This window comes from Spodoptera frugiperda, chromosome 15 (assembly GCF_023101765.2).
Source record: "Spodoptera frugiperda isolate SF20-4 chromosome 15, AGI-APGP_CSIRO_Sfru_2.0, whole genome shotgun sequence".
NCBI classification, from domain to species: Eukaryota; Metazoa; Arthropoda; class Insecta; order Lepidoptera; family Noctuidae; genus Spodoptera; species Spodoptera frugiperda.
The window spans coordinates 8,673,334-8,694,707 of record NC_064226.1 but is presented as its reverse complement, the minus strand read 5'-3'; the positions used below and the strand labels follow the sequence as shown (position 1 = coordinate 8,694,707).

Here is a 21,374-nt window from a genome sequence, read left to right as displayed (position 1 = left end):
GCTTCAGGGCTCGAGCGGGTTTAACGTTCGTGCGTGGAACACAGCCAAGCAATAAAACTTGATGTTTATACAACGAGTCTGCAACATGCTAGTTTATGTATCGAGCTTAAACTCCACACATACGCAGATAAAGTACACACACACTTAATAGGCTGGTTGTGACAACGCGACCAAGCTAAATGTCACCCGTCCGGCAAAATGGACCATAAATAAACGATATCGGGTCATAGGCACCTATTTGAAAGGGTTTGATTCGTTTTTTCTTCGATTATAACAGACGGACAGAGCCGGGGCGCAGGTGAGCTGTTATTGTTGAAGTTAACGAGACTATTGTTCAAGGGGTGGGTTAGGCGCGGTGTCATCCGACCCACATTGTCCGTCCAGCAAGTGTATATATCATCACACAGTTGTTATAATACTCGCTATAGATTATTCAGTCCCCGCCGGTTCCTGTTCGCTAGTTATGAAAACATTCACTCTACAACGTTCATATATTGAGCACACAAGTCTTCCGATACTAATATTGTTTCCGGGGCAACGAACGTAACTGTTATTAAGCATCTATTTAGAAAACAATATCGGAGCGACACAAACAACAGTAGAGAACAAGCTCTATTTACATACCGCTCGGTGAAAGTAAAATGTACGAACTGTGGACTGAGATCGAACTAAGTACTATTGATTCTATAATAGGACCTCAGAGAACGCAACGGAGAAATAAATCCTAATGTACAGTATTAACATAATGGGTTTGATTCTTTAATCTCGTACTCAGAGTGTAGGGAATGTGATTGAAAATACGGTCACGAGACCACACAACATTTGAAGGTTTCTGTACCTTGTAGGAAGTATTTTTGTGGTTCAATTAATTATGTTTTTTGTGTGATTACTCAATCATCAAACGCATGTACGTACTATACGTACGCATGTATGTAAGTCGGAATAATCACGCGCAAGGCAAGGTTTTGTCTATTATTACGAGCACCCTTGGATTATTCATCTGAATGTTGCGTGTTGCGTCGAGCCAAGTCAAGTTAAACCGCGATTAATCAACGGCTAACCTTGAAAGTTCGTGCTCCACATCTTAAGTTCAAAATTAATTTTCATATAGTACACAGATTTAGCAATTAGTTGTCTCAATGGCCGCTGGGCTAGCGTTCTCTATTGTGTTCCAAACTGAATTACAAGATGGTTATTAATTGGCTAGTTTATTGGTCTCCTTCAACCCTTCGTAAGTCTCTACAAAATTTCCAATTTATTGATATTAGAAAATTGTTTTTGTTCAAGTTAATATAAGTGTGCAGCAAATTGAAAAGGTCGTTCAGGCGTGGAATATTTACTTAGCTTAATACATTTTTAGTACACTAAAAATATAATATTTCTTCATTCGGTCTGGTACATTTGTGATTTGATTAATTACAACAGAATAGAATATATTTTATTGTACACGATTTCTAGAGAAACTCGCTATTAAAATAACAACGTACCTACACGCAAAGAATGTCCAAAGGCGGACTGTAATTAAGTAACTATATTTTATTATTCAAATTTTCGTCCTTCGTCGTTTTTTTAACAGATCTTTCTAAGAACCCTTTGTACTTTTGAATACCTTGTTATTCTTAAAAGTAGCGTTTTTTCTATTTGAACGTAAACAAAACGGAGTAAATATTCATTTTATAAATAGTTTTGCACATACACATGCTAGGTACCGGCGTAGTTTACAAGAACAAACTTGGATAAGTGAGGAGTTCTTTCCACTCAACAAAGCCGAGTAAATAATTCATTTGGACGAATAGATGGAGCTAAAAGTAACACCTTTTGCTTGGATAGCGACGACTTTGGAGGTGCTAAACTTCAGATAACAAACTACAGCTTTCAGAGCGATGTTTAACTAAGCGATTAGTGGCGCGTAGGTGGTCATTTGCCATAAATTACCTAAACGACCCATACAACTTTATTCTCAACAAAAACTATTAAAATACATCCCCACTGTAACCCTGTTGACATTCATTCACGCTTATTTACTCTAGGTACGAAGTAAACGCAGTAAGTAAATAGAAAATTCTATTTTCATAACCGAACACTTTTTATATGCGTTTGGTTAGCAAAAAAGGGAATTGCTGTGTAGAACGAAACTAACCGTAAAATATAACGTTTCTCAGTGCAACTAACTTATAATTCAATATTGGCAATCGATTAGTGCCGAGCCAAGCCTTCGCCGGTGTCAGTTTTCCTTAAGATCGATTCGCTACGATTAACCGAAAAGTGTCTAGTTTCTCAAACATGGTGAAAAACTTTTAAGGAAAAAACTAGTCAGTTTTGTAACCTATGTATAAAAAGTTGAGAGTTATGACATTGAATTTCAATGAGTACTAATTAAGTCTTCTATTAAACGTCGATGTATTAATCAAGAATATTAATGTTAGGTTTTTTATATGGTCGCAGGACACTTTAAGGTCAACGGGTACAACATTGAACAGTGATTGTTGAGACCCATCCCATTGTGAGTAAGACATGTATTGTGGTTTAACTGCCTTGGTACATACATACATACGAGAGCGTCTAATTTGTGTAGATAACATGCATGTTTATTTTGGGCATATCTACATCGGAACATGTCATCGTACGGATGGGGCCATGCTGTCTGTGAGCTCAAGGCTAAGTGATTTGAATGGCTTGAGAAACAGTACCTACATAACTGCCTACTTAAATATGTTCAAATGCGTACCTACCTTTATATAGCCTATTGTCCACGATTGTGCAGAATTTTCCCGTCTCCAAATCGTGTCAATACCTATACCTGATGTATGTACTTTGTACATGTACCTATGTGTATCCTACTTAGAGGCTTTCGTCTACGAATAAGTAATTAAGTATGTGTTATTTATGGCACGTACGTCGAGGTGCTACATTTAGTATCGCATGAGTAAGTAAACAAGGTCAGTGGAACTTGGAATAACAAAGACTAAGCAAGAATTAAGGCCAGGTTTAAGTTACGATATTATATTACATAGATACCTACAATATGTCCGTCAATAATGAAACGGGTCAGTGCTCATTTCTTCTTCAATCTATTGATTTGTTTCTTAATTTTATCGGCGAAATCGAGAACTGGAAAAAATACAATTAGATTTTTTCGATGATCGAAATTCTTAGTGCCTAATAAATAATAGCGCAGAATTTGGAACTAAGTCCGATATTTGACAAAAGGTTCGCTATCAATTATAATTTGAGACCCTTTAGTGTTAATGACATTATCAGCCGATGACATTCCGATTTCAATCCGAAATAGATTTTCAATTACTATTATACTAAAATTTCAATCCTATTATTAGAAACGCTGGCCTTACCTACTTAGTTAATTAAAGAAGTGGGATGTCCGATAATTAAAATCAATCTTGAAGTATACGTAACAACTATAACTGTTTATTAACTGCTGTAACGACATTGGTACCTATTAATATTAATTATAGTATTGGTACTAATATTATACAGAAAAAGATTTGTTCGTTTAAAACTACGGAACAAATTTGGAAAATTCTTTCACCATTGGACAATTTGCGTTTCAGGGATTAACATGAGCTTTTGTATCCCTATATTTATGGAATATACTAAGTTATGGAATACCAAAGGCATTCAATGAAAATAGTATTGCTAAGATCTATAACAAGCCCGAACCTGTGCTTGGCAGACCCAAGCTTCTTAGCGAGGCTCCTTCAAAAAGCAGGAGTAGAAACGGTGTTTTAGTAAGTAAGAGTCGGGATGAGTTTCCCCCCTTAAAAAAGATCTATAACAGTTATTTCTTATCAAAGTTATTAACTAGGTAGTCTAAATACCTAGAAATGTTGTTGAGTGTAGCTAAAAATATAATCAAGGTCGATTCCAAAAAGCTTTTTGAAGTTAATTTTATCCACCACGGTAGTTAAGTGAAAAGTATTTGTCGCTAGATTTAGTTGAGCATCATAACAATAAGTAATATTAGAAATGTGAAAGTTTGTTTGTTTGGAAGGTTGTCCGTCAATCACGCTGAAACTACTGAACGGGTTTTGATGAAATTTGGAATACTACAAAAGAGCTGACTTGAGTGATAGGATACTTTTTATTGCACAAGAACGTGAGCGAAGCTAAGGCAAGCCGTGGCAAGAGCTAATAAGTTAAAGCCAAAAAGTGACAAAATTCTATCTTTAGTAGCCAAATCTATAGCCAGATGAGTAAAAGCAATACAATGAGAAACTATAATTTAATTGGGTATTATCCTCGGTCAAAAATAAATTATTACAACTTTTCAATACAATAAAATATTAAAAAATAATCACACTCTCATTCATAAATTTGATGAACTATTTAATTTTAAATTTTTTCTAGCTAAATTTCTAGAAATAAGTCTGCTATTTGACGTCAAAAACTTATGACGTCATAACGCACTATTTCATACAAAGTTCATAGAAAATATAGTTTTTGACGTTTCGAAAAAAGTATTGAATTTGACTAGTTTCCTACAGTAGCCTATTGTATTGATTATAAGTTTGAAACTGCCAATCCGCAATGAGCAAGCGTGGTGATTAAATGCTTTTAATAGCATTGCTGTTTGGCAAACTGTATCTTACTGTTACATTATCATGTAAGCAAATGCATGTCTATGTTATCAGGCGAGAAAATTATGACAACGTCAACGTCACGCCTTTTATCCCGGGGTAAGCAAAAGTACACATTACGGCACGTAATGCCGCTATACAATGTATACCCACTTTTCACCATTTGTGTTATAAGCCCCATGTAATAGGAGGTGAGCCTATATACTGGGCACAATTCCAGACTTCGTGCTACTACTGAAAAGTTTTCGAAAAACCGAAATAAGCCCAGTGATACTTTTGCCCAACCCGGGAATCGAACCCGAGAGCCCTTGTTGCGACCACTCACCCAACGTGGCAGTCTTCTTTCCCACATGGTTCCCACAATTTTATACAGTTTTCATCTTTTGCTACAGTCCATATGTGCAGAAAACCGCTAATGGAACGTTGAACAAGTTATTCTTACGGTTTAAAATGGTTCACGACACGCAGTTCCAGTTTTCATAGCCAACAGTACTTCTTCATAATTCAAAATTGTTCAAAAGTTTATTGTAATAGCAGAGAATCTGGAATTCCATATAAAGCAGTAGTATCTGGTAGTATCTGGCCATGTAAAATTTTCAGTTATTTCTTTAAAGATATAATAATTTTCCATAAGGCAAATGAAAGGGAAATCTATCTATCTATCGGCCTATCTAGAAGTCATTGGGGGACGCCTATGTTCAGCAATGGACCTCTAATGGCTGATAATATGATTATGATGATGAAAAAAAAGGAATCTTCATTTTGCCTGATGAAAAATTTAATATTGCTTTTTCAGCAAAAAGTAAATAAAGCAGTAATCTATCAAAGCATTTTTTACGTAAAACATAAGTAGATTACGTAGTGCAGAAATATACAAAAATATTTATTTCGAAATTAATGCGGCCTTTTGTGACAAAAACTTTTTGTTGGGCACAGCGGCACAACAGTATTTTTTTTTTGCTTTATTGTTGCACGGTACAATATCTACATTTTGACAATACGGTCTCGCATGTGGCCGCAGTGTTGCCACATCACAATAACATATTTTTATATTTAAAGCTCTTGAATTATAAATACAACATTTATTACTTTATTTATACTATGTAGATAATATAATCTGGTTACGTTGTTCATAAATAAATAATTTATACGTTTATTTATGAGTTTGCTGTAAGTTACAACACAATGATAAATGCATAGTAAGGTTATTTTAATTTTAAATGCTATCGAAAAAACATACAATAATTATATTTGTTCGTGATTTTCCCTGTAACATTTCTCAGTTTAAATACAGGCGAATTATTGTATTCCAATAAAAAAAAGCATTCGATACATTTTATTTAAAGTCTAAATGTCTACATAATTATACATCTGAATTGATCTTAATAATACCTACTAGTACTCGTAGTTCTGAACAACCCACTAATTACTTCGACATTGCAGTAATACCAATTTACTAAATGTCAAGAATTATGTTATACCGTCATAATATAACAGGAAATTCCTGTCAAATGGCCACCCTAAGCCTAAGGAATGCGCACGAGTGTTATGCAACGCGACGCGACGCAACGCACCTGCGCATGAGTCGCCAAGCGGTCTTCTGACAGCAATTAATCTCACGTCAAGAATTTTCCTACGATTTAACAGACATTTAATGACATGTTAATAGAATTGGCCCTCGGTACATAAAACTTGTGACTTTAGTGAATTTGCAAAACGAATGGGTGTTGCAAGTTACTGTATTTTCGTTGATGTAGTAGTTACGCGTTTGAAAGCCATGCTTCGGCACGAATGGGCCAACCGGAGTGATACCACGGCCTCACAGAAAACCGACGTGAAACAACGTTTTCGTTGTGTAAGTGAGGTTACGGGTGGCCCAATTACCCCCTTCCTAATCTTTGCAATCCCCTATTCCCCAACAACCCTTAAAAACCCCGAAAGGCTGGTAACGCACTTGTAACACCTCTGGTGTTTCGGTTGCCCATAGGTGACGGTGATTGCTTATTATCAGGATATTCATCTACTCGTTTACCGGCAATAACATAAAAAAATATAATTTGGGTTAATATCAATATTTTTAATTTTTATATTAAAAACATGATTTAAGAAGTTTACGAGATTGTCTGACACCGAAGCTACTACAGATGAGCTTTGGAATATGTATCTAACCTTAACCTTTTAAAGTAATTCAATGTAGTTAACGAATCAGAAAATTAATAGAACGATCATTAAAAGCAGCCATTTTAATTGGTAATACACGTATCGTTACCCAGTAAGACTGATTAATTAGGAACGAAGTTATAATCTGGCATTCAACGTATTACTATTGTCTCCTAAACCTTATTTCTAACTTGTTCATTAATAATTAATACTCACGGTTAATTAACTATAGTTAAAATACTTTGCAATAACATGGAGCGTTTGTGGTATTCTATATCATTAAATGTGTATTTGTTCTTAATGGTGATTGCTGGCATTGAAATTATTGCAATTTATCTTTCAATTTACCTTAGAATTAATCAAGAAGGCAATTTAAAAGCTTTGTGGTCATTTATAAGATTACGAGCTATTGATATAGGATTTTAAATACATTTTGTGCACCTATTAATTTATTTATTTTACCTATCTATTGTTTTATTGTGTTTACTGTTTTAAGCGAGGCAAATGAACTTTGTTCTTGCGTTCTTACTCGTAGCTAAGGTCCTTACTGATATACTCTTGTCCCCGTTAATGTAAAGCGATGTACAATAACTATTAGTCATCTCTTGACCAGTCCATGCCCACATGTAGAAACATTTGTAAAGACTGCACTTTACTATGATTTTAAGTCTTACAGAAGGATTTCCTAAGTAAAGGTTAAGCATTAGCATTACCTACGTGCCATAATGCTACACTTGAACTATTCCTTAGTAACGATTTTGTATAAAAAACAGTTGCTAAGGACTATAAACCATTAAATGACTAGGTAAAGTAAGGTATAAGATATAATCTTAAAGAATGTATTCTAGAAATTACAGGTAGGCTCGTGTAATCCATGGCACGATGTATATAATGTCTGTCTACTTAATCCTCATAATATAAATCTATACTGTACTTACACTGCATTATCGTTGACAATCATAAAGTAAATACCAGATAAATGCATAACCAACGTTCGTATTACCGTCATCATTCATTTTATGCATAATATTTTGATCTTTATCCTAGTCACGGTAGAGTCAAAAATGGCGTGTGATTATTTTATAGATGGTTATAATTTAGGTAGATACGGCCTATTGAGCATTATCGAGTATCGATATCAAGTGATTTACTAATGCTTGCCTGTGCGCACGCCGCACGACCATGGCTATTTTATGCCTTCAGTGACCGGTACGAGATACAGTTTCAATTCAACTGAGTGCCACATCAAGCAGCCACAATGGAACAGCTTAGGGTGGCGACTTATCATTACTCTGTGGTTCACACACACATAGAACGCCCATTGGTCGTGAATGGCTGTCTTTTGAATAGTAATGGCCGGTATCATTTCTTTGGATATAGTCTAGTAAGTTTAATATGACTTAAGAGCCCTAAGTAATAGAGCACAAATTCTTTACTATGCTTTCTGAATGGCTTCTATCACAAATATTGAATTCAATAACTCTTTTACATTGACGAATTTTTTTTTAAACGTTGCCCCCACACTAGGATTTTCTCCTGTGTCGTGGGTGCGTTTACAAACATACAAGTTCACATACACATGACACCCAGATCCAAAACAACAATTTGTGGATCACATAAAGAGTGGCTCCGTGCTCCGGGAATCGAACCCGCTACCCGTTGCACGGCATGTGCAGTCAAAGTTCGTTAATGTTTTCGGACCCAATAAACTTTTGGTAACCTAAAAAAGTAATGACTCGGCATATTTTTGTAATAAGTAGCCCAGTAGGCTGCGTGTCGTCACCGCGTCTGCGCACGCTGCTTATGATGAAGAGTCTCTATGACTCGAAACTAGTAGAGCTTTTCTCAATATATTTACGTGAGTAAACCGTTGTTCTTAGTTTATGACTCAGCAACTCAAAGTACGGCAAGTTACACTTATAACTCAAACACATTTGCTCCAATTCAGTTGACTTTAGAAATGTAATGTGTCACGAATTATAAGTACTAAGCGTACCTAATTACTCATGACATGATGAATAGCGAAGCCATTATTAATGTTAATTCCCATTACAATTAAAAAGTACTCAGTTATTCGCGCAGTACGGTTAAAGTAGCACTAACACAGTAGCTACCTCTTATGTAATTACCAACACGCCTTGTATCTTTCAAGAGTTCTTCAGCTACAAGAATCCGTTTTATCGTTTGAAGTTTCTTAGAAAATTCCATTTAAACTTTGTTCGCACATTGTATTTGTTATTCTACTTTAAACATTGCATTGGTGTAAATAATGTGGACTTACGTACATAGATATGTAGGTACTAGTGAGCGTGAGCCTGCCAAGAACAAAACAGCATGCGTTTTCCCAGAAAACATATTAACAGTGTAAAACGTGCTAATAAATGCTATGATTTAGTTCGTTAAATATGTAATGTACACATGCACTAGGTTAGTGCTAACATTTCTTAGAATTTAAGTCTCATTCAAATGTACATTCGTATATCTTTTGGTACGCTGCCAATTAATTTCGTAAACAAATAATGTAATGTATGCGATAAGCGTTACCTACTTTTCATTTAAATCTGTACAGTAATTTTTATTGAAGTGCACAACCCACAATGGTGCAAAGAACCATCAGATCACCACAGTTGGAACCCAGTGGGGCTGATACTGACCCGGAGCTGCGGGCTGCCTAGCGGTTACGAGTAGAAACGGGATGGTTTTTAGTCAATAAGACTCTGATACTCCCTCTCGTTTCGCTCAAATTGTTCGCATTTCCCCACTCAAACCTCCTTGTGTACCTCTGTTTTATTTACAAAAAAATACTTTAATAGATAGCTTAAGTACTTAAAAATACTCTCAGATTCATTCTTAGTGTGTTCCCTAGAGAATACGTCATGTTTATGTTGCTTATCTAAAGAAGAAAACTGCACGTGGCAGAGTTATTCACGAACGTAAATCTCCTTTATCCCAAAATGTTGCGCAACTGTACTCTTGGCTTAGTCTATTGTGTCTGTGTCACAGATAACAGACGTAAAATAAGACTATCTCTAAACCTACCCCTCACAATACGAGGTACCTACACAAGTAAGTACCAGACCATGAAGTGATTCACAAAACTGCGAACATGAACCATTGACTTTGACCAAGCTTCCGTTGTGACACAAAATGACTTATGACTCATTACCCATTCAGTTACTCCATTTAGATAACCTATCTAGAAATTGAATTATTTAATACATAAACTAACAAATTAATCCATTGTTCAAGCAAAATAATTTTCAAAGTCCTTTTGTGATAAGCGTAAGATAAGTTCTCGGCGCCAGTTTAGATACCTACTTTATCATTACAATGGAAGGGAAGAATTAATTCAAAATCTTAAGATTACACAGTTTACAAAATTTGAAACAAGCAGTTATGGAACATAAAAACAGTCCACAATATCTTCTATGAAAGCTCCGTTCCTTTTTACTGCTGATTGTGCGGCGAAAACACCTGAGCAACAACGTAGGATGAACAATACCGCGATTGCTGCCTGATAGCCGTCTTATACTACATATAACTACTCTGCAGCCCAGATGCGAGCTCACAAACAAACCAGATGGAACTTCGTTACGTTAGAATATACCCAGCGAGATATTACGCAGTTTTAATGATGATATTAATGAAGATCACTAGATAGATCATCTGACTCATTCGAAAGACGATTCTAAACTCGAGTCGGGATGTAAAACCGGCATTAAACTTAATTACTCTGAATAAAAGTCGGCGGAACTCTGACCAGACTGAGAAGTAATTACATTTCTACAAGCTTTGAATTTTAATCGTTTGTGGGGCTGCAAGCCCTCCCTGCCGCACACATGCCCCGCGGATCGCTTCTTACATTCAATTTATACGTGGCGAGTAAGTAAATTATTAAATTCATTGAAAGGAACTGGAGAACTCCATTAAGAAATGCTGTATAGATTTGTGAAATCCTCATTCGGATACTGAATTGTCCGTAATATTGGAACAATAGCTGACGTTAATGGAATCGCATATTACCTATGTTATAATATCTTGCAAAATGTAGACAATTTACCTGATTGATATTAATATTCTGAACGTCTCGAAATACAATATTGAATTCCTACCTGCAATACTCTACAACCAGACTGATAATTGTATTACGAGTTCCAATATGTACCTGTAGTATAATTCTAAAATCCAATAATATAATAAAGGCTCTTTTACTATCAAAGATTGGAGTCAAGATGTATCGGGCTTCATTAGAGCTTCCTCTCAGCGGCAGGTGCACATGTCGCGGGTTAGCGACGCGTCCTTCTATTGGTAGATGCTCGATGCGCAGGCGCTGATTTACGAGAGCCGGCTTCACGCAGCTGCCTTACTACAGTTGCCACTACTCTACAGTTATAGGAAGCCGATGTTTAGACACGATATGCACCAAAAAGGAAGTTGCGAAACCAGATCTCGCTGCCAGTATGGAACACCTTGTCATATTTGCGCCTTTCTTTTATGAGCAGGATACGCTTTTTATGGATTTGTTCGACAATAAAAGTAAGTACATATTACACGAGTACTTTACAAACTATAAAACTTGTTTTGACCTCATAAAATAGCTTATTACTTACTTTAACATAATCACAAGTTATGAGTCCTCATAACATTTTTAGGCCTGTATTAATCTGGCACATACCTTCCGCATAGCGCAGTGGAGGAGGGCTGGCGTGACCAGAGACATGACAGCGGCGACGGCGGGCGCGCCGGGACACCGGCAGAGCCAGGCACGGCGCTAGGTTCCGTCACGCGATGTCAGCACAATAAATTGAGCAGAAAAAATACGGAAACAATATGAAAATTATTGTTGTGAAGCTTAGGAAATATTTGTTCCTTCCGTCTTTCTGACGATGATCTACGATCAATCGATACGAGCCTTGTTCCACGTTCGTGTTTATACGTTAGATCATTGTTGGTTAATTAGTCGTGAAGATAAAAGACCGGCGCAGCAGCCAGTCTCTGTTAAACAGTGCACGACCATTAGTCAGCGTCATCTGCAGCGCGTTTCTTTTGTCACAGCGTCATTCATAACCGGCGCGCCGGCCGTCCGTGCCGTACATCAGTCCACACGACCGAGCCGCCGTCAGCTCCGACTGATGATCACAATTATTCCTGGAAGCCTCCATCTCTGTGATTAATGTTAATTACACCTCGATATTCTTGCGGATAGCGATTAAGACAACCATTAGACCATATCCCAAGGCGATCATTACTCGTACTTTTCAAAGATCTGAACGTTTTCTCTGATAATGTTTTATGTAATTTCAAAGAATGTGCTATTTTGCTAGTAATGTTACACTGTAATTGGTTAACAAATAGCACCTGATAAAATCAATCGCATTACCTTACAAAACGTTAACCAATAAGGTGTAAATAAGAAAAGATTGCCAACACTTTGTTATTGCCTCTCTAGTAAATCTTTACTGCATTCAGTAGATATTTCTATACGTCTACAAATCGGAGTTCTATTTGTTCAGTAATTGAACCGTCAGAGCTCGACATTGAGGCATCAAGTAGCGCTGATGAAGGTTCTCGTTTCACAATGCTAGTGATAATAACAATAATATATTTATCCGGCGCATATAATCTCAACAAGTCAAGGTACGTGTAATTATTGCTTGTGTAAGCAACTTTTACTTTTGTGTCACCTACATATAGTACGAAAAGGACTTTATCGGATCGCCATATTTGCGATATCGAACACACATTTACAAGTATTTAATGTATACAGAGCAGACATGTTGTAACTGTAATATTTTATTTAGTTAATGCACTCCTGTGTATTTGGCCAATGTTGGTTGAGACTGGTTTTGCTGTAAGCATTGAGTAATGGGAGCATTATCGATCAACGTACTCGGTCGTCCGTATCAGTCAATTACATAAATAATAAAATTATTAGAAATAAATAATAATCAGTATTGTCGTCCTGCCTCGGTTCACAAGTCCGTCACGAGAGCTGGTCACTTTTATCGGCTTCAATAACCGTTAAATTTGATTACAACGTGTATCGAGATGAAAACGACAGTTGCCTAACAAGGTATTGCAGTTCTGTTCTGTGTGAGTACCTTTGTTACAATACCTTTTACTGTTTTGTACCGTAGGAGTGCTAACAACAGTTACGTAAGTATTGTCAGTCAGATTTTCTTTTTATCGTTCATTGTGTCAGTGGTTAGCACGCGCCTCACGGAATAATAACGTAATTATCTAGCTAATTACATCGATTGATCGCTTCATCGAAGACCTACGTCTTTGTATTTTCATGCGTAGGTCGTACCATTACTTATTGTATTGTAAAAACGCTGAAAAGCTAATTTTGTATTAGTTGTTGAATGGCTCTTTTGGTTCATCGGTTTCAACCTCGTGTCGTTTTCTTAAGCGTCATGTTTAACTAGATCAATGATAGTCCTCTAAAACTTAATGCGTTAAATTAACTGTATTATATTTTATTTTAACTATGATGATCTTTTTCATATTCTTGATCAATAGATCTTACTGCGTGTCTCATTCTAAGGTTTTTGAAGCTGCGAATTAAATCCAAGACCTCGATTTCAATATTCGGTTAATTTTCAAACTCAATTCAATATTATTTCTAAAGAAAAGAATTTGTGTTAATTCTAAAACGTTAAAATAATAAAAACAATCAAGGAAAATTAGTTAACGGTACGGAACAGGTTTAAAATACGAAAATTGATTGAGTGGGAAGAGTGGCTGCAAAAAAGTTTTAATTACATGGCGCGGTAATCACGCTGTTGTGATTTATGCGAATTAACTAGCCTTTGACTGCGACGGTGTTCGGGTCAACGGTTTTATTTTCAGAATGGCAACTTAATAAAGTTTATTTCGCACAAGAAAATTATTTCATTTTATGGTCGGCCATTCCACCAACTTATATGACGCCTCCAATAAAATGGAGTAAGGACTTTTTTTACTAGAATTGAAATAAACAATAATAAAACATTTCTATTGCTCAAAAATTACACACAAACAGTGCGAGCCAATATTTCTAAATCAATCTTAAACGTACAGCGCACATGACACGCTCGATACAACTTTATGACATAGACGTATAGTTGTTTGTGTTCGCGCCATACTTCGTGGCGTATGGTGAAGATGAGGCCGACTCGCCTGACCCTTGTTAGGTAATAGATTGCACAATAGCAAGTGAGGAGTCACACTGACCCCTCGACATCTTAAAAGCGCCCACGATTAGCGAATCATACCTCTTCATAAATATATAACACCATGTTTACGAAATAACATCGGCCTCCATTTATAAAAATTTAAATATTGCGTCACAATCACATAACTCTGGTTTACGAAGTTCTGAAAAGCGCGAACGTCAATTTTCAACGGGGTTCGATTTCGACATGCCTGTCGCATCTGTCAAAGTCACTTCGACGACACGACCGACCGCCATATTGCGACCGAAATGTACAATACTGACGTCACGTCATTTACCATCTTGTATGGAAACTTAGGATATTTATTGTGTGGACATTTTCTCGTACGCGACAGAGATAAAACGTATAAATATAGTGCAATAAAACAGTAGTCACGAAACCCGTTGCTGAATGGACCCGAACAAATAGGTTCTTGGTCAAACTAATTAACGGCTACACTAGGCACATAATAATTTTAATTTTCTCATTTGTTACAGTACGAGCAGTGCGATATCAGCCAATAAATGCCACAACACCAGTACCCTATTCACAAGTAATGGGTAAGTAAAGTAGTTTGGTAGGCTAATTCTATTGCCTTCATTTACTTTTGTTTCTGTTTAAACCGCGTAGTTTATTATGTTAATATTGGTCCAGTCCAATATTAAACCCACCGCAATGTTGATATCGGGGCAAATAGTGTCATAGTGGCCATTACTACTAACATATACTAATTAAGTACTACGTGCATTTATATACAAAACACATTGAGGTAATTCTCTATAACTTGACCTATTATTATTGCTTACGTTTTCCGAGAAAATTATGTTGGTTATGATTGAGTAATAAATAAAAAAAAAACCATACATATATATTTTTCTCATTACCAGGGGACTTCCCTGACCTTGTGCAAACATGTGTAGTTCACAGTATGTCCTTGTCACTTTTATCTCAGTCAGACTTCCGTTATGATATGGAATAAAAATAGATTTATTTTTGTTATTTACAATCATGTAACTAAAGCACATGCGACATAACACAACAATTCAGTAGATATTCTTACTTAATATAATAAATGAGGTAATGTCGATAAGAATCGCCGATAAACTAGAAGTGCCAGTGGGCGTAGCCACAGAGGTACCTGTTCATTCATAAGTCCGCGGGAGGTAATCCGAGGGTCCGCGCCTCGCCTACGCACCTCCGCTAATCCACGGCGCGTCCAAAAAATAACACCTTCAAGGTCTATTCTATTCCTCCACTTACGCTTGATAACTAAACAGATTATAAGACTCGTCTAGTACGTCTTATGTCATCTGGCGATATTCACAGAAAATATTTCGTTTTTGGAATGGTCCAGTTAGTCTGAATTCTAGTTGGGATTACAACAACCTCAACACAAATAAATCTCCGCTTGACTGAGTGACAATATTTCTGTGAATCAAGCAAGCGTGCTCATTCACTCTTATTGTTTGGGAGATTAAAGGTTGTCTGTTATATCTCAGAAACTGGCTCCACTCGAGACGCGATGACATCACATTAATAAGTTCCCGCCAAGTGACAACTGTAAACAGTACAAAGGAGATAAAACTGTATGCGTTGAAAGGAAAATGGCGTTATCTCAACTCAACCTAGAATTAATTCCAACTTCTCAGAATGGGTCCTTAGCTCTCGCCGACTTGCCTAGAGTCCGCTTAAGCCTGACGAATAAAAATCGATTTTGGATTGCTAAAAAAAGTCATTCGACTTTTGTATTTCTACACCATACCAGGAAACGTAACAAGTCCAAGTGTGGCAATTCCTGCGTTGGTTTAGCAATTTAGCAATAACAATGGAATAATGAACAAACGAACATTTTACGAAATTAATAGTGCTGAGGAATCGTGGTCTCGCGCTCACTATTAAAGTTGATTGACGCATACGTTCAATTGCAGCAAATGTATAATTGTGCAGGTTTTCACGTGCACCGTGGAATGAGGCGGAATGTAAGCTCAAGGCGAGCGGCTGACATCATTACCTAAGAGAATTCTTAACTATGAGTTAAGGAAAACTTTAGTTTATTATAACATACTCTAGCAGACAAACCGGCGACAGAATTTAAGCATAGTTCACGACTAATAAATAATTCATCAAAAATTGTTAGGATTAACTAAGGATTTATGCGTAAAATAATAATTGCATACGAAATACAATAATTTGCATTCTAGATCGAGTTGCGAAATGGTGTCACGCCACGTAACACTTCGAACAAGAAATCAAAACTAGAGGTCACATCAGATCTTAATGTCGGGATTAGCATATGCATTGTTACAAGTACCTATGACTTAGAACATAATGAATGTCAATAGTATTCTTAACAGGTAGGTGATAGTTACATTGGTGGTAAATCAGTATGCAATCAATACTTTGAAATCGTTATATTTCTATTGTACTGAGATAGTAAAGGAAATGTTGCGATGCATTCATGATTTAATAAGTATGGAATATAAAAGTGAAGACTATTTATAGCACTGCTGTACAGTAAGTGTCCAGTTATAAATATAAAATACACATTGTACTATAAGTAAGTATCGTACTGTCAACATATAAGAAATAGACACATAGTAGTTTTAAGTGTGGGAGAGCTATGCTTCGTCTCGAATGGTTTCACAGAAAACCGACGTGAAACAACGCAAGCGTTGTGTTTCGTTGTGTGGGCGAGGTTACCGGAGGCCCAATTACTCCCCTCCCCAATGTTCTCAATCCTCGATCCCTCAACAACCCTTAAATGGGCGGCAGCGATTGCTTACCATGAGGTGATCCGTCTGCTCGTTTACCGGCTTATACCATAAAAAAATTGAATATAAAAGTGAGGACTATTTATAGCACGGCTGTAGGTGTCCAGTTGTAAATTTATAAATATAAAATACACGTTCTACTATAAGGATGGTCCAGTCAACATATAAAAAAGTAGACACATCGCATTTTCTTTGAAGTGGTACGTGTGTACGGACGATGGCTGGGGGCGGTTTGTAGATACTTACATAATGATTAAGGATACACCTAGTCACGAACGTTTACCTCAAGTTCCACGGAAGGTCAGTTCTAACCCCATACGTTGGCATTTTAACACCCTTCAATTAAATAGAATTTATGATTAGCTGGGTTAAGTGGGTTTTGGTTCGTTCACGTTACGGGTATTGTTGCTACTAGCTCGTAGATAGATAGTTCTTTTTTTGTCTATGAATTTCTATAATTTTTATTGAAACAGTCTACTTAATTTAAATCAATACATTTGTTTGTTTAACAATATAGCTAAGTGATATAATACATAATAAAACTTTTTTGGATAAAAATGGGAACCGCCTTCCTTTTTTCTTTACCACTTCTATTTTTCATAGCATCCCTAAAACCTATGTCTGAAAACTACTGTACTAAAAATTGCACTGAAAGTTTCTGCCAATCGCGAGATAATCGCATACAAATATACATACATACACATTATTCATTACACATACATTCATCCAGGTGAAACTGAAAACCTCCTTTTTCGAATTCGGTTAAAAATCCAAATATAATAATGTACATGCATATATGTAATATACAGTACAGTACAAAACAAACTTTGTCAACAACATTTTAAGATAGATTAATGTGAGGGTAAATAACGCGAAGGGCCATAAATCGGGGATTAGCATTTTATGTACCGACGTAATACTTTTCTTAGGATCATGTACTTTGTGGGAGCAGTAGGGCTGCGCCTCGTGATTGATGACCTGAGGACGAGTGATGTACCACTATAGATTATTCCGCAAATAACGTAATACCGCGTGAAGAAATATGGAGGAAATACTGATGCTATGAGTTGTGACTATCCAATGATTAATAACACCGTCTGTTAGAAACAGGATGTGTATATTTAGAAATCAGAAATGTTCGGCGGTATTTTCGTTGGGATTGCGAATAGAAAGACTTTGTTTACTTTACTCGTTTTACTCACGCTGTGTCTATTGAAAGTATGCGAAAATTGCGGCCCTGAACTTTGTGTATTGCGTGAGCGAATGTAAGGTTTTTCATACATATGTAATTTATACAAAAAGGGAGGGAACCTGTAACCTCTACGCAATATTACAATTAAGTTATGGGTGTCAACCTATGTAACATTATACTTGTAATTATGTTTTGCATACATTAAATTTAATACCTAAATTACACTATCACACTTCACAAGTAAATAACTAAATCATATAATAAAAATGAAAGTTTGTTTTTTGGATATTTGTCCGTCAATCACACTAAAGCTACTGATCGGATTTTCATGAAATTTGGTATACAGACATGGTATGAGCTGACTTTGGTGATAGGATACTTTTTATAGCACGGGAACGCGGGCGAAGTCGCTAGCAGAAGCTGGTAATAAATAAATCACAAACTATTGTGCTGCTACCTAATCGTCTAAAAACTTATATTATATTTTAAATCAACTTCCCTTCAGGTCGTTTCTTTAGCTAGTCTACTACACATACATTCACAACATAGCATTGGATTAAACCTCAGCTAGAAAGCTCTCGCTCTCTCGATTGTTTTTACCAGCTAATGGAATAGTCGATTAAGTGTTAGCTGATTAATATTGATTAGAGCCTTCACAATCTGATAGCTTAGAGTGTCAAGGTGAATCGGTGGTGGCTTGACCTAGGTGCTCAATTAGATCACCTAACAATGGTCAATAACCTGTAATCGATATCCGAAAATGCAGGCAAAGATACGATTATTATGCTAGTAACTCTTTTCACCAGTTGTAAAACATCGAACAATCGATTGTGTTCACGGTGATAGCCTAGAGATCCATAGATACCAGTAGGGCTGATGCCCGATCCGTAGCTGCAGATTACCTAGCGGGTTTACCGGGGCTCCGGCTCAAAAAGCAGTAGTAGGAACGGGATGGTTTTTAGTCAGTAAGAGTCTGACACTCTTTCTCGCTTCGCCCAAGGCGAGAGAAGACATTGGATGGTTTTCCGCCCTTAAAAAAAACTCAAACTAGACTACTGACTAATCCACTAAGTATGCAGAAGATAGTGAATCATAGAGTCCACTATTGCATTCTGTTTTTGTCACTCTGAATATCCAATGAAACCCCATATAACAACAGATCAAAACTACACCAGTTGCATGTTAAAATGTTATACAACAAGCCTGGTTAGTCCTCAATTCTTATTTATACTCCGATTTAAACAAAATATGCGGTGTGTTCGTAATTGCTCTCCCCTAAACGGTTTGAAGGATTTTAATGTCTTTTTTTCCACTGTTTTTTTAGCAACATTTAGGTACGTAAAAACGGCCTTGTTTAAAATGGGCCTGATTAATGACCCTCTGGTATGGAAGCCTGGAAGCCCAGTGAAATCTCTACAGCCCGTGTGTAGGGTCCGTTGGTTTGTCCCTGTACGTATATTTAGTAGACGGAATATTATTTTAACGTGTAAATGTCCGAGTCCATAAATTTCCAGAACCAGGTACGTAAGCCATGTTTTTGGCCTCTATGTTTAATCCATTAAAAGGCAAGCAACAAAATTATAATACAGTTTATGATGATGAATGAACATCAAAATGCTTGAATGCAAAATGATTTCATAGAATCTAATATCCATTTTGTCATTTTTCACACAAAAGCGTGTTAAAATCTGTTTTTAATCACCGCCCGTTTCTCCGCCTTGGGAGCAGGTAATTTAATTTGTTTCCTGTAATCCGATTGTTCGTCCTTAATTATACGTCGATAAGACGCTTTCATTATGATGGAATTCATAATTTTTCTTCGATATAACACTTAAGAAATTAAAATATATATTGTGTTAATGTAATCCGAATTTACATAATGAATTTTCCAATAGCAATTTATACTTACCTGTGAACGTTCTTTCTTGTTTCGTAATGATTGAAATATCGTGCATATTTAGGTACAAAACAAACTTATCACAATGTGACATAAATATTTTTATCAGTAACATAATATTAAGTGTGAATTGTTATATATCATAGTACAATGGTGTCTAATTATCGCGTGGTCGCAGCTGCTGGGCACCTGCAAACTTATCGCCAGGACACTGACCCCGACTGACCTTTCATATGCCAGTGTTTGCCTCTGCACCACACACCTGACTTGTTCCATTTAAACTGCGATAAGAAATGGCAGATGTTTGAACAAATAAGCTGAGGTAACTGTTGACGGGTGCTCTATAAAGATGCAGTGTTATAGCTGCTAACACGAGATAATTTGTTTATTGAAGAACTGCAGTTTCCATCTAACTTGGTAATATTTCTCGGTATTCGACTTCTGAGTTAGAAAGCTTTTAAAAAAACAAACCTTACACTCTCGTATAGATTACTGTTTGCAATTCCATAACGTTCTACTAATAAAATATGTAGCTACTAGCTACAGAATTTATGATGAAAAATTACATAAGAGCAATGAAAGAGACACTGCAATTACAAACGCAGTGATTCATATCTGTTTCTAACAGGTATGTGCACAAGGAAATAATAGAGCAGACCTATCATTTGCCACTAGCGAGATGTCACTTACGTTATGAATACTCAGAGAATGTTAATAGCAACGGTTACAGTGCCGTTACACGACAAGCATTACGTAATACGGGATCATTAAGGGGTTTTTCTAAACGCGCAATTAGTCGCTGCGATTAGGGGCGGCTCGGCTCGGCTCGGACCGGCACCGTCGCCGGCATCCGAAGGGTGTCGTGACCGTTACACGGCGGCGGCGGCGGCGGCCCGCCACAACTGTGTCGCCATAATTAACCGCAACCAGATCTCCTGCCTTACTAGTTACTTCTTTCGGTGATTCCTAGCTCCCAGCCTCAACAAAATGGAGGACCGAAATTAACGATCGAATTTTGTACAGTACAGTAATGAGGTGAAAACTAAAGGCCACCGTTTCATTATATCGGAACAAAATGCTTTTTGAAGGATCGAAATTAATTTCACTGCTTTTGTTTTAAAACATTTCCATTAAATTATTTCACTCGATCGACAAGGTAAACTCACTCAATTATTTCTATCCATTTAAACACGTCCGTTGCACTACTTTCGTTGAATTGTAATTACCGCGTTCGTAACCATATGTCAGTCGGCAAGGTTGGCATTTACGGATTAAAAAGAAATTCTCGAGCATTCTATGTATAATATGGAACGTAAGTGGAACTACGAGCAAACATGTAGCTACGTACGTACCTACATGTAGGTAGAGAAAATAAATATTCTTCAAAGTTCTATTTCAACGTTTACATTTCGTCATACACGTGTGTTTACCAATAAAACACACCTGAATGTAGAACCGTGTCATCGATACAATCCGAAGATAGTTCGATGTATGAAATTCATCTCATCAAACACAACACTGTTATGCATGCGTCATTCGATAACAGATGCGCACATAAAAGCA

The 21,374-nt window shown here is 36.7% G+C and overlaps 1 protein-coding gene across 3 annotated transcripts in view; it reads left to right on the top strand.

Annotated features, from left to right (window-relative positions):
• LOC118277937 (semaphorin-1A-like) overlaps positions 1–21,374 on the top strand; it is an 84,526-nt gene that overhangs the window by 12,989 nt on the left and 50,163 nt on the right. For all 3 annotated transcript variants that reach the window (XM_050698733.1, XM_050698734.1, XM_050698735.1), the window contains exon 2: positions 14,449–14,511. The gene's annotated coding sequence lies outside the window, so the exon portion shown is untranslated. The remainder of the gene's footprint in view (positions 1–14,448; positions 14,512–21,374) is intronic.